The sequence below is a fragment of the Bolinopsis microptera genome, chromosome 6 (genome assembly GCF_026151205.1).
Source record: "Bolinopsis microptera isolate Bmic1 chromosome 6, MBARI_Bmic_1.0, whole genome shotgun sequence".
Taxonomy (NCBI): domain Eukaryota; kingdom Metazoa; phylum Ctenophora; class Tentaculata; order Lobata; family Bolinopsidae; genus Bolinopsis; species Bolinopsis microptera.
In genome coordinates, this window is record NC_087077.1 from 5731395 (window position 1) to 5744919 (window position 13525).

Sequence of the window (13525 nt, forward strand, 5' to 3'; positions counted from 1 at the left end):
TCGGTTCACATTGCTGCGTTCCTGACCTAGCTTCGCCTGCATCATTAGATCATATTATAATATGCATTATAGACTATAGTTATACAGCTTGAATTTGAAAGAGCTACATGGTCGTTGTTTCGAGTGCTTTTTCATCTGCTGTGACAGACAGCATCAACGGTTACCAACATAATAGGTGCATTGCAAGTTGTGCAATGCTGAATGCATACGTTTCGTCAGTGACTTCCTTCTGCCTCATTGATGCGAAACTGATAATAAACATGCAAGAGAATACAGCTATAGTTACTCTGGACTGCCATGATAGAAACATTGAAACAGATATTGACTGGCTTTTGGTATGTAAGACGTAAGTATTGAAACCTCAAATTGTTATGATCAGGTTCAACATACTTGCTATGATCCTCTATATAATAATATTAATATATTACATAAAATATAATATATTACATTGTATATTAATCTTGATATAAAATCCTCGCTTTTTGATGATTGCAAGATGTTCTGTTTCGTTGTAACCTTGTCCCCTACATAATTATATAATACATCATTACTTCCATTTTTCAGGTTTTTATTGGTGTTGCAAACGATGAAACGATCACTAAATTCTGTGCCTATGTGAGATTTGTTGGTTCATCGAATAACATCAAACTTACAGTGTGAGTAATTCAACAATCATGCACTTCATATTTTATGTCCCCCTACTCATTGTTCACTCTCTGTCTTCATCAGTGTTACTCTACATTTCTCTCAGTAATTACTCTCCCACTCAGTATTAACTCTCTGTCTTCATCAGTGTAACTCTACATTTCTCTCAGTAGTTATTCTCCCACTCAGTATCAACTCTCTGTCTTCATCAGTGTAACTCTACATTTCTCTCAGTAGTTATTCTCCCACTCAGTATTAACTCTCTGTCTTCATCAGTGTTTCTCTACATTTCTCTCAGCAGTTATTCTTCCACTCAGTATTAACTCTCTGTCTTCGTCAGTGTTACTCTTTATTTCCCTCAGTAGCTACCCTCCCACTCAGTATTAACTCTCTGTCTTCATCAGTGTAACTCTACATTTCTCTCAGTAGTTACTCTTCCACTCAGTTTTAACTCTCTGTCGTCATCAGTGTTACTCTACATTTCTCTCAACTTAGTTATTCTCCCACTCAGTATTAACTCTCTGTCTTTGTCAGTGTTACTCTATATTTACCTCAGTAGTTACTCTCACACTGAGAGTTAACTCTCTGTCTTCGTCAGTGTTACTCTATATTTTGCTCAGTAGTTATTCTCCCACTCAGTATTAACTCTCTGTCTTCGTCAGTATTACTCTACATTTCCCTCAGTAGTTATTCTCCCACTCAGTATTAACTCTCTGTCTTCGTCAGTGTTACTCTACATTTCGCTCAGTAGTTATTCTCCCAGTTCCCACTTAGTATCAACTCTCTGTCTTCATCAGTGTTACTCTACATTTCTCTCAGTAGTTATTCTCCCACTCAGTGTTAAATCTCTGTCTTCATCAGTGTTACTCTAGACATTTCCCTCAGTAGTTATTCTCCCACTCAGTATTAACTCTCTGTCTTCATCAGTGTTACTCTACATTTCTCTCAGCAGTTATTCTTTCACTCAGTAGCAACTCTCTGTCTTCGTCAGTGTTACTCTATATTTAGCTCAGTAGTTATTCTCCCACTCAGTATTAACTCTCTGTCTTCATCAGTGTTACTCTAGACATTTCCTTCAGAAGTTATTCTCCCACTCAGTATTAACTCTCTGTCTTCGTCAGTGTTACTCTACATTTCGCTCAGTAGTTATTCTTCCGCTCAGTATCAACTCTCTGTCTTCATCAGTGTTATTCTACATTTCCCTCAGTAGTTATTCTCCCACTCAGTGTTAAATCTCTGTCTTCATCAGTGTTACTCTAGACATTTCCCTCAGTAATTATTCTCCCACTCAGTATCAACTCTCTGTCTTCATCAGTGTTATTCTACATTTCCTTCAGTAGTTATTCTCCCACTCAGTGTTAAATCTCTGTCTTCATCAGTGTTACTCTAGACATTTCCCTCAGTAATTATTCTCCCACTCAGTATCAACTGTCTGTCTTCATCAGTGTAACTCTACATTTCTCTCAGTAGTTATTCTCCCACTCAGTATTAACTCTCTGTCTTCATCAGTGTTACTCTACATTTCTCTCAGCAGTTATTCTTCCACTCAGTATTAACTCTCTGTCTTCGTCAGTGTTACTCTATATTTAGCTCAGTAGTTATTCTCCCACTCAGTATTAACTCTCTGTCTTCATCTTCTTCTTCGTAGAGGGCAGTGGTCTTTACTACTAAGGAATAGATCAAAACCACTATAAGATGGAGCATTGAAGCCCTGTGCTTACCCCGGTACAGTTAATCTGTGAAGAAAGCAAGGTTAAGCCTTGTCCTCTCCACATTTGGTAAAACGTTTTGTTGCTTGTATGAAGCCGATGATCCTTGGTAATGAGAACTTGTCCACTATATCTGTCACACTGAGGTAGAAGGAGTCAAAAGTATCCTCCTCGCTGGTAAGACCATTTCGGGCACTGACCAATAAAGTGGTTCATTGTCTCCTCTTTCATGAGACAGTGTGGACAGGTTTTAGGGACCGTTGTACTTATTGATATGGTAGTTTAGTTCACAATGTCCCGTGAGGAATTGTGTTGCTGTTCTTGTGCTCTCTTTGCCAAGTTTCGGGATTGATCTGGCGAACTTTTGTCTCCATACTCGTTTAAAGTGAGTGTGGGGTAAAGTTCTCCATCTTTCCCTCATCTTCCGATGACTTATACTCCGCAGTGCTCCCTTCCATAATACTTTTGGTATTGGTAGTTGCACTTGAGCGGAGTCCAGATTGTCGGAGCCTTTTTTGGCAAGAGAGTCTGCCTTTTCGTTGCCATCGTAGCCTTTGTGAGCTGGTATCCATCGTAGTTTAGGACTTGATTGTCCATTGCTAGTTGGTTGAGCTCACTTATAGCCGTGCTGGTGCTTTTAGATTTGACTTTGATGTTGCTCATTGCCATTATTGTCGCCTGGCTATCGCAGTTTATGTTTATTTTTCTAGTTTTGGTCCCAGATTCCCGTAATATTTTTGCCGCAGTGCCTACGGCAAAGGTTTCGGCCTGGAAGACGGTTGAGTTGATTCCTTGGTGGTATGACTCCTCACATGTGGGGTGTCGTTGTCCACAATGTACACTCCTGCTCCAACTTTTTCATTCATTTTGGAGCCGTCTGTGTAACATTGTATAGTATTGGTGTCATTCTCGATTACCTCATACTCAGGGAGTCGGGGAATTTCTGTGTTGAAACCAATGTCAACATTCAGTGATGTTGTCTGTTGATCTTGTCCTTCAGAGTTGAGACTGATAGCCTTTAGCTTTAGTAACTGTTCATTAAGTTTTGTGTGGGTGGTTAGGTTGCCCTTCTTGTTTACCATCGGCTCATATATCCACTGGTTGTTGGATTTGAGTCTGAGAACTCTGCTGCTTCCTCTTCCATCACCAGATCAATAGGGATGATTCCGGTGATGATGTCTATACTAGTGCTGCTCCAGGAGTCGATGGTAACCCTCCTGTTATGAGGATGTTCCCCAGCCGCTGTACACTGCTAAGGTTTGTTAGGTTATGTTTTTTGGACACACCATTGAGCCAGATTGTCGCAGCGTATGTCAGAGAAGGTCTGACAACGGCTGTATAATATATATATACTCTGTCTTCATCAGTGTTACTCTAGACATTTCCTTCAGAAGTTATTCTCCCACTCAGTATTAACTCTCTGTCTTCGTCAGTGTTACTCTACATTTCGCTCAGTAGTTATTCTTCCGCTCAGTATCAACTCTCTGTCTTCATCAGTGTTATTCTACATTTCCCTCAGTAGGTATTCTCCCACTCAGTGTTAAATCTCTGTCTTCATCAATGTTACTCTAGACATTTCTCTTAGTAATTATTCTCCCACTCAGTATCAACTCTCTGTCTTCATCAGTGTAACTCTACATTTCTCTCAGTAGTTATTCTCCCACTCAGTATTAACTCTCTGTCTTCATCAGTGTTACTCTACATTTCTCTCAGCAGTTATTCTTCCACTCAGTATTAACTCTCTGCCTTCGTCAGTGTTACTCTATATTTCCCTCAGTAGTTATTCTCCCAATCAGTGTTAACTCTCTATCTTCATCAGTATTACTCTAGACATTTCCTTCAGAAGTTATTCTCCCACACAGTATTAAAGTATTAACTCTCTGTCTTCGTCAGTGTTACTCTATGTTTCCCTCAGTAGTTACTTTTCCACTCAGTGTTAACTCTATATCTTCATCAGTGTTACTCTAGACATTCCTTCAGTAGTTATTCTCCCACTCAGTATTAACTCTCTGCCTTCATCAGTGTTAATCTACATTTCCCTCAGTAGTTACTCTCTCATTTAGTGGTAACTCTCTGTCTTCATCAGTGTTACTCTAGACATTTCCCTCAGTAATTATTCTCCGACTCAGTATCAACTCTCTGTCTTCATCAGTGTAACTCTACATTTCTCTCAGTAGTTATTCTCCCACTCAGTATTAACTCTCTGTCTTCATCAGTGTTACTCTACATTTCTCTCAGCAGTTATTGTTCCACTCAGTATTAACTCTCTGTCTTCATCAGTGTTACTCTACATTTCTCTCAGCAGTTATTGTTCCACTCAGTATTAACTCTCTGACAAGTGACAAGTAGTAACGCTCTAGTTCTCTTCAAAACAGTAGACCAAGGGTTTCCTTCTCCTGAGAACAGTAAGTACTCTCTGTCTTCGTCAGTGTTACTCTATATTTAGCTCAGTAGTTATTCTCCTTACTACATTATATGTGCAAGGCAAATTTCTGGAGAATCGAGTATTTTTGTAGTAATAATTTGAATTATAAAGCGACAAAATATTATGTGTTCTCTCTTGGTTTGATTTTTTGAATAACAGCCAGTAATGTTAGAAGGTAAACGGTCAAGCAAAGTGTGCAAGGTCGTTGATGGAGTATTCCATGTGAAATCCTCTCACCAGTCTGAGCCCCACCAACTGAACATCAGAGGACCATCTTGCACCTGCAGAAACTTCAGCAGGACTCACATCCCCTGCAGACATATTTTTCAAGCTATCGATGATGGTTTAATGAAATGGGAGGACCTACCTGAAGATTACAGAAACATACCGTTCTTCGTAAAAGATAAAGGTCTGTTAAATTGATCTGTATGCATGTTTACATTCCAATTTGAATAGACAAGACAAAATTGAGGTTCATAACTCGTTCATGTGCTATGGCCGTGCGTCCGCGTCGATGTAGGAGGTGTGGAGCCTGCTTGTAGAGAAAATATGAAGTTTCCTACAGTAAATATTATTATCAATATCAAAGGCAGGGCATTACTTCGACCTCCGAGGCGAGGTATCCGTGTGGACTCTGGTTGTTATCAGGGTTGGAAAGACAAAGATAATTTTGTCTGTTAAAGTGGGTTATCACTCTCTGCCATCAGAGTCATAAATCACATCTCCGCAGGGTTTGCAAGGTTTTCCCTATTGCTTTGCTTCCAATTCTTATAATAGTCAAAATATAAAATCCGATATTATTTTTGCAGGAAGTGATATTGGGATATGGCCAGCTGATGCAGATGTAAACAAATGCTGCGATTATCCAGCATCAGAAGACGAGGATGAAGAAGTAGAAGATGATGAGGTTGGAGGAAATGGGGATAAAAGAAAGAAGAAACGGGACATAGACTATATAAAGGAGATTGGCGGGAGCTTTCAAACAGAATAACTTCCTTCGTTAATGATCCCGAGTTTGACGTGATGGACGATGATGTCCGTGCATTATTATATAAGAAACTGTCAGATACCGCCAATGATGTGGCATCCTATATTTACAAAAGAAACTAATATAGATAACATAGATAAGATTATGGATGCTGACTAAGCTTACCTGATCCTCTCCAACTTGTATTAGTACACTACTTCATTCACACCAGTCATTTCACTACATTAAACTGATTGAGGTTATGCCCTTTGTACATGCTGAAGCGATATGCTATGATGAGTGGAATATGAGTTAGGATCAGTTTGGTCCGTTTCATGGCAAAAACATTTATTGATTTTGTATTAACCCTTCGGGGCTTGCGTGACCCTTATCATAGAACTGGTTTTCAGGACTGGCAGTCTGACCTATTGCCTTGCCAGCATAGGTGTACTTATATAGTTTTGCATGGTTCAGTTGCATAGTAGTGTCCGAATTGCACTGATTCTAGCCCGAGTAGTGTTCGAAAGGGCGCCCTGTTTTGACATACCTCCTGAGCCGGTACTCATTTCCTCTCTGAGCTAGCTAGTGTATATCAGTTTCTTGTTGGTGTTTTGTCTGTGTTTGTTTGTCCGTAGTAGGAATTTACTGTAACTTTGGAGACTGGGCGCAGTAATGTCCCAGAGGGTTTGTAACATCATGGATGCTGACTAAGCTTACCTGATCCTCTCCAACTTGTATTAGTACACTACTTCATTCACACCAGTCATTTCACTACATTAAACTGATTGAGGTTATGCCCTTTGTACATGCTGAAGCGATATGCTATGATGAGTGGAATATGAGTTAGGATCAGTTTGGTCCGTTTCATGGCAAAAACATTTATTGATTTTGTATTAACCCTTCGGGGCTTGCGTGACCCTTATCATAGAACTGGTTTTCAGGACTGGCAGTCTGACCTATTGCCTTGCCAGCATAGGTGTACTTATATAGTTTTGCATGGTTCAGTTGCATAGTAGTGTCCGAATTGCACTGATTCTAGCCCGAGTAGTGTTCGAAAGGGCGCCCTGTTTTGACATACCTCCTGAGCCGGTACTCATTTCCTCTCTGAGCTAGCTAGTGTATATCAGTTTCTTGTTGGTGTTTTGTCTGTGTTTGTTTGTCCGTAGTAGGAATTTACTGTAACTTTGGAGACTGGGCGCAGTAATGTCCCAGAGGGTTTGTAACATCATGGATGCTGACTAAGCTTGCCTGATCCTCTCCAACTTGTATTAGTACACTACTTCATTCACACCAGTCATTTCACTACATTAAACTGATTGAGGTTATGCCCTTTGTACATGCTGAAGCGATATGCTATGATGAGTGGAATATGAGTTAGGATCAGTTTGGTCCGTTTCATGGCAAAAACATTTATAGATAAGATTATGTTTGATAATATATTACTTTAAAAGCCGTGCAATCATTTTAGATATTAGATATTAAACTAACCATATTATGATATTCTCCGTCTAACTATTCGATCTGTCACCATCTCACTATTCAATCTGTCTCAACGTTCATTCTCTGTTTAACTATTCAATCTCTGTCTCAGTGTTCATTTTCTTGTTTAACTATTCAATCTTTGTCTCAGCGTTCATTCTCTGTCTCGACATTCATTTTCCGTCTGACTATTCAATCTGTCTCAATGTTCATTCTCTGTCTCGACGTTCATTCTGCGTCTCACTATTCAATCTGTCTCAATGTTCATTCTCTGTCTCGACGTTCATTCTCCGTCTCAATATTCAATCTGTCTCAACGTTCATTATGTGTTTAACTATTCAATCTCTTTCTCAGTGATCATTTTCTGTTTAACTATTAAATCACTGTTCATTCCTGTCTCGACGTTAATTCTCCGTCTCATTATTCAATCTCTGCATCAGTGTTCATTCTCTATTTTAGAGTTAATTCCCTGTCTTACCTTTCAATCTTTCTCGGTGTTCATTCTCTGTCTGACTGTTCAATTTCTGTCTCACTGTCCATTCTCTGTCTCGCTGTTCAATCTTCGTGTTTCTTTCAAAGTGTTACAGTGACAAGGAGACCGAATGATATTGTTGTAAAATAAAAAGCTTGTCCGCTTTAGTTATAGTGATATTAAAACATATACAACACCATGTATTATGAAATTTTAGATTTTGTTACAAAATATGGACAGTGAATTTGATGTTGTTGTCTAATGAGTTGGACTTTCTGTTCCATTTGTTCCGCGGAACAATATTTGACGAAAGTCGATTATCTTGAGATCCTACTGATAAATTTTCTTTAAACTTTCCAGATAGTTGTATGGCTATGAGACGGATATTCTGTGCGATTTTGGGCGAATTTCTATGTGCCAAACCTGAGATATGACTTCAAACACAAGAAAATATCTCAAAGTGGCGGTTTCTAGCGGAACGCAGGCACATATTTTGAGATCCTACTGATAAATTTTCTTTAAACTTTCTAGATAGTTGTATGGCAGTAAGACAGATTTTCTGTGCGATTTTGGGCGAATTTCTATATGCCAAACCTGAGATATGACTTCAAACACAAGAAAATATCTCAAATTGGCGCGTTTTAGCGGAACGCAGGCACATATTTCGAGATCCTACTGATAAATTTTCTTTAAATTTTCCAGATAGTTGTATGGCTATAAGCCAGATAATCTGAGCAAGTTTGGGCGAATTTCTATGTGCCAAACTTGAGATATGACTTCAAACACAAGAAAATATCTCAAAATGGCGGTTTCGGAACGATATTTGACGAAAGTCGATTATTTTGAGATCCTACTGATAAATTTTCTTTAAACTTTCCAGATAGTTGTATGGCTATGAAACGGATATTCTGTGCGATTTTGGGCGAATTTCTATGTGCCAAACTTGAGATATGACTTCAAACACAAGAAAATATCTCAAAATGGCGGTTTCTAGCGGAACGCAGGCACATATTTCGAGATCCTACTGATAAATTTTCTTTAAATTTTCCAGATAGTTGTATGGCTATAAGACAGATAATCTGAGCAAGTTTGGGCAAATTTCTATGTGCCAAACTTGAGATATGACTTCAAACTCATGAAAACATCTCAAATTGGTGGTTTCGGAACGATATTTGACGAAAATCGATTATTTCGAGATCCTACTGATAAATTTTCTTTAAATTTTCCAGATAGTTGTATGGCTATAAGCCAGATAATCTGAGCAAGTTTGGGCGAATTTCTATGTGCCAAACTTGAGATATGACTTCAAACACAAGAAAATATCTCAAAATGGCGGTTTCGGAACGATATTTGACGAAAGTCGATTATTTGAGATCCTACTGATAAATTTTCTTTAAACTTTCCAGATAGTTGTATGGCTATGAAACGGATATTCTGTGCGATTTTGGGCGAATTTCTATGTGCCAAACCTGAGATATGACTTCAAACACAAGAAAATATCTCAAAATGGCGGTTTCTAGCGGAACGCAGGCACATATTTCGAGATCCTACTGATAAATTTTCTTTAAACTTTCTAGATAGTTGTATGGCTGTGAGACAGATATTCTGTGCGATTTTGGGCGAATTTCTATGTGCCAAACCTGAGATATGACTTCAAACACAAGAAAATATCTCAAATTGGCGCTTTTTAGCGGAACGCAGGCACATATTTCGAGATCCTACTGATAACTTTTCTTTAAATTTTCCAGATAGTTGTATGGCTATAAGACAGATAATCTGAGCAAGTTTGGGCGAATTTCTATGTGCCAAACTTGAGATATGACTTCAAACTCATGAAAACATCTCAAATTGGCGGTTTCGGAACAATATTTGACGAAAGTCAATTATTTTGAGATCCTACTGATAGATTTTCTTTGAACTTTCCAGATAGTTGTATGGCTATGAGACGGATAATCTGAGCAAGTTTGGGCGAATTTCTATGTGCCAAACTTGAGATATGACTTCAAACACAAGAAAATATCTCAAAATGGCGGTTTCTAGCGGAACGCAGGCACATATTTCGAGATCCTACTGATAAATTTTCTTTAAACTTTCTAGATAGTTGTATGGCTGTGAGACAGATATTCTGTGCGATTTTGGGCGAATTTCTATGTGCCAAACCTGAGATATGACTTCAAACACAAGAAAATATCTCAAATTGGCGCGTTTCTAGCGGAACGCAGGCACATATTTCGAGATCCTACTGATAAATTTTCTTTAAATTTTCCAGATAGTTGTATGGCTATAAGACAGATAATCTGAGCAAGTTTGGGCAAATTTCTATGTGCCAAACTTGAGATATGACTTCAAACTCATGAAAACATCTCAAATTGGTGGTTTCGGAACGATATTTGACGAAAATCGATTATTTCGAGATCCTACTGATAAATTTTCTTTAAATTTTCCAGATAGTTGTATGGCTATAAGCCAGATAATCTGAGCAAGTTTGGGCGAATTTCTATGTGCCAAACTTGAGATATGACTTCAAACACAAGAAAATATCTCAAAATGGCGGTTTCGGAACGATATTTGACGAAAGTCGATTATTTTGAGATCCTACTGATAAATTTTCTTTAAACTTTCCAGATAGTTGTATGGCTATGAAACGGATATTCTGTGCGATTTTGGGCGAATTTCTATGTGCCAAACTTGAGATATGACTTCAAACACAAGAAAATATCTCAAAATGGCGGTTTCTAGCGGAACGCAGGCACATATTTCGAGATCCTACTGATAAATTTTCTTTAAACTTTCCAGATAGTTGTATGGCTGTGAGACAGATATTCTGTGCGATTTTGGGCGAATTTCTATGTGCCAAACCTAAGATATGACTTCAAACACAAGAAAATATCTCAAAGTGGCGGTTTCTAGCGGAACGCAGGCACATATTTCGAGATCCTACTGATAAATTTTCTTTAAATTTTCCAGATAGTTGTATGGCTATGAGACAGATAATCTGAGCAAGTTTGGGCGAATTTCTATGTGCCAAACTTGAGATATGACTTCAAACTCATGAAAACATCTCAAATTGGCGGTTTCGGAACGATATTTGACGAAAGTCGATTATTTTGAGATCCTACTGATAAATTTTCTTGAAACTTTCCAGATAGTTGTATGGCTATGAGACAGATAATCTGAGCAAGTTTGGGCGAATTTCTATGTGCCAAACCTGAGATATGACTTCAAACACAAGAAAATATCTCAAAATGGCGGTTTCTAGCGGAACGCAGGCACATATTTCGAGATCCTACTGATAAATTTTCTTTAAACTTTCCAGATAGTTGTATGGCTGTGAGACAGATATTCTGTGCGATTTTGGGCGAATTTCTATGTGCCAAACCTGAGATATGACTTCAAACACAAGAAAATATCTCAAATTAGCGCGTTTTAGTGGAACGCAGACACATATTTCGAGATCTTATACTGATACATTTTCTTTAAACTTTCCAGATATTTGTATGGCTATAACAGTCCCCCATTCCTCTTCCTCCTTCTCCTCCTCAGTCCTCCTCCTCCTTCTCCTCCTCAGTCTTCCTCCTCCTTCTCCTCCTCAGTCCTACTCCTCCTCCTCCTCAGTCCTCTTCCTCCTCATTCTCCTCTTCAGTCCTCCTCATCCTCCTCTTCCTCTTGATTATCTGTCTCATAGCCCTACAATTATCTGGAAAGGGGGATCATGTTTTGTGCCCGTTTCTGTCCGTTCGGTACCCTTTATTTTCAAAACGGACAAAAAGTATGGCGAACAAAAACAGAATAAAACGGACAAAAACGGAACAAAGATGTTATGGAAAAAGGGAAAAATGGAAATAACATTTATATGCTTCCTCCTCCTCCTCCTCCTCCTCCTCCTCCTTCTCCTCCTCTCCCTCATGTCCGTCCTCCTCCTCCTCCTCCTCCTCCTCTTCCTCCTCCTTCTCAGTCCTCCTCCTCAGTCTTCCTCCTCCTCAGACATCATCCTCCTCCTCCTCCTCGGTCCTCCTCCTCCTCGTCAGTCCTTCTCCTCCTCCTCATCAGTCCTCCTCCTTCTCCTCCTTCTATTCCTCCTCCTCAGTCCTCCTCAGTCCTCCTCAGTCCTCCTTCTCCTCCTCCTTCTCCTCCTCCTCCTCTTCCTCATCCTCCTTCTCTTCCTCCTGTGTCCTCATCCTCCCCCTCCTTCTGAGTCCTCTTCCTGAGTCCTCCTGAGTCCTCCTCCATCTGAGTCCTTCTGATTCCTCCTCCTCCTGAGTCCACACTCTCCTGAGTCCTCTTCCTCCTCCACCTCCTCCACTTCCTCGTCCTCTTCAGTCCTCCTCCTCCTTCTGAGTCTACCTTCTCCTACACTTCCTCTTCCTCCTCAGTCTTCCTCAGTCCTCCTCCTCCTCTTCAGTCCTCCTCCTCCTCAGTCATCATCCTCCTCCTCAGTACTCCTCCTCCTCCTCGTCAGTCCTCCTCCTCCTCCTCCTCCTCCTCCTCCTCCTCCTCCTCCTCCTCCTCCTCCACCTCAGTCCTCAGTCCTCCTCCTCTTCCTCCTTCCTCCTCAGTCCTCCTCCTCCTTCTCCTCCTCATCAGTACTCCTCCTAAGTCTTTCTCCTCATCCTCAGTCCTATTCCTCCTCAGTCCTCCTCCTCCTCAGTCCTCCTCCTCAGTCCTCTTCTCCTCATTCTCCTCTTCCTCTTGATTATCTGTCTCATAGCCATACAACTATCTGGAAAGGGGGATCATGTTTTGTGTCCGTTTTTGTCCGTTCGGTACCCTTTATTTTCAAAATGGACAAAAAGTAGGGCGAACAAAAACATAATAAAACGGACAAAAACGGAACAAAAATGTTATGAAAAAATGGAAATAACATTTAGTCTATGCTTCCTCCTCCTCCTTTTCCTCCTCCTCCTCCTCCTCCTCCTCCTCCTCCTCCTCCTCCTCCTCCTCTCCCTCATGCCCCTCCTACTCCTCCTCCTCTTCCTCCTCCTCCTCAGTCCTCCTCCTCAGTCTTCCTCCTCCTCAGTCATCATCCTCTTCCTCCTCAGTCCTCAGCTCCTCCTCGTCAATCCTTCTCCTTCTCCTCATCAGTCCTCCTCCTTCTCTTCTTCCTCCTCCTCAGTCTTCCTTCTCCTCCTCCTCCTCTTCCTCCTCCTCCTCCTCAGTTCTCCTCCTCATCGTCAGTCCTTCTCCTCCTCATCAGTCCTCCTCCTCCTCCTCCTCCTCAGTCTTCCTCATTCTCCTCGTCCTTCTCCTCCCCCTCCTTCTTATCAATCCTCTTCCTCAGTCCTCCTCAGTCCTACTCCTCTTCCTCCTCCTCCTCCTCCTCAGTCCTCTTCAGGAGGAGTATGAGGGGCATGAGGGAGAGGAGGAGGAGGAGGAGGAGGAAGCATCTAAATGTTATTTCCATTTTTCATAACATTTTTGTTCCGTTTTTGTCCGTTTTATTATGTTTTTGTTCGCCCTACTTTTTGTCCATTTTGAAAATAAAGGGTACCGAACGGACAAAAACGGACACAAAACATGATCCCCCTTTCCAGATAGTTGTATGGCTATGAGACAGATAATCAAGAGGAAGAGGAGAATGAGGAGGAAGAGGACTGAGGAGGAGGACTGAGGAGGAGGAGGACTGAGGAGGAATAGGACTGAGGATGAGGAGAAAGACTTAGGAGGAGTACTGATGAGGAGGAGAAGGAGGACTGAGGAGGAGAAGGAGGAAGAGGAGGAGGACTGAGGTGGAGGAGGAGGAGGAGGAGGAGGAGGAGGAGGAGGAGGAGGAGGAGGATAAGGACTGACGAGGAGGAGGAGGAGTACTGAGGAGGAGGATGATGACTGAG

The 13525-nt window shown here is 40.7% G+C and overlaps 1 protein-coding gene and 1 long non-coding RNA gene across 3 annotated transcripts in view; both read left to right on the forward strand.

Annotated features, from left to right (window-relative positions):
- LOC134817547 (uncharacterized) overlaps positions 1-13525 on the forward strand; it is an 84769-nt gene that overhangs the window by 26412 nt on the left and 44832 nt on the right. The gene's annotated exons all lie outside the window — the stretch shown is intronic.
- Positions 553-5902, forward strand: LOC134816761 (uncharacterized). 2 transcript variants are annotated; one of them, XR_010160440.1, is made up of 3 exons: positions 553-656; positions 4952-5188; positions 5589-5902. It is a non-coding gene; the product is annotated as an uncharacterized LOC134816761 (long non-coding RNA). The 2 variants fall into 2 exon arrangements; XR_010160441.1 differs by lacking the exon at positions 553-656 and adding an exon at positions 4685-4759.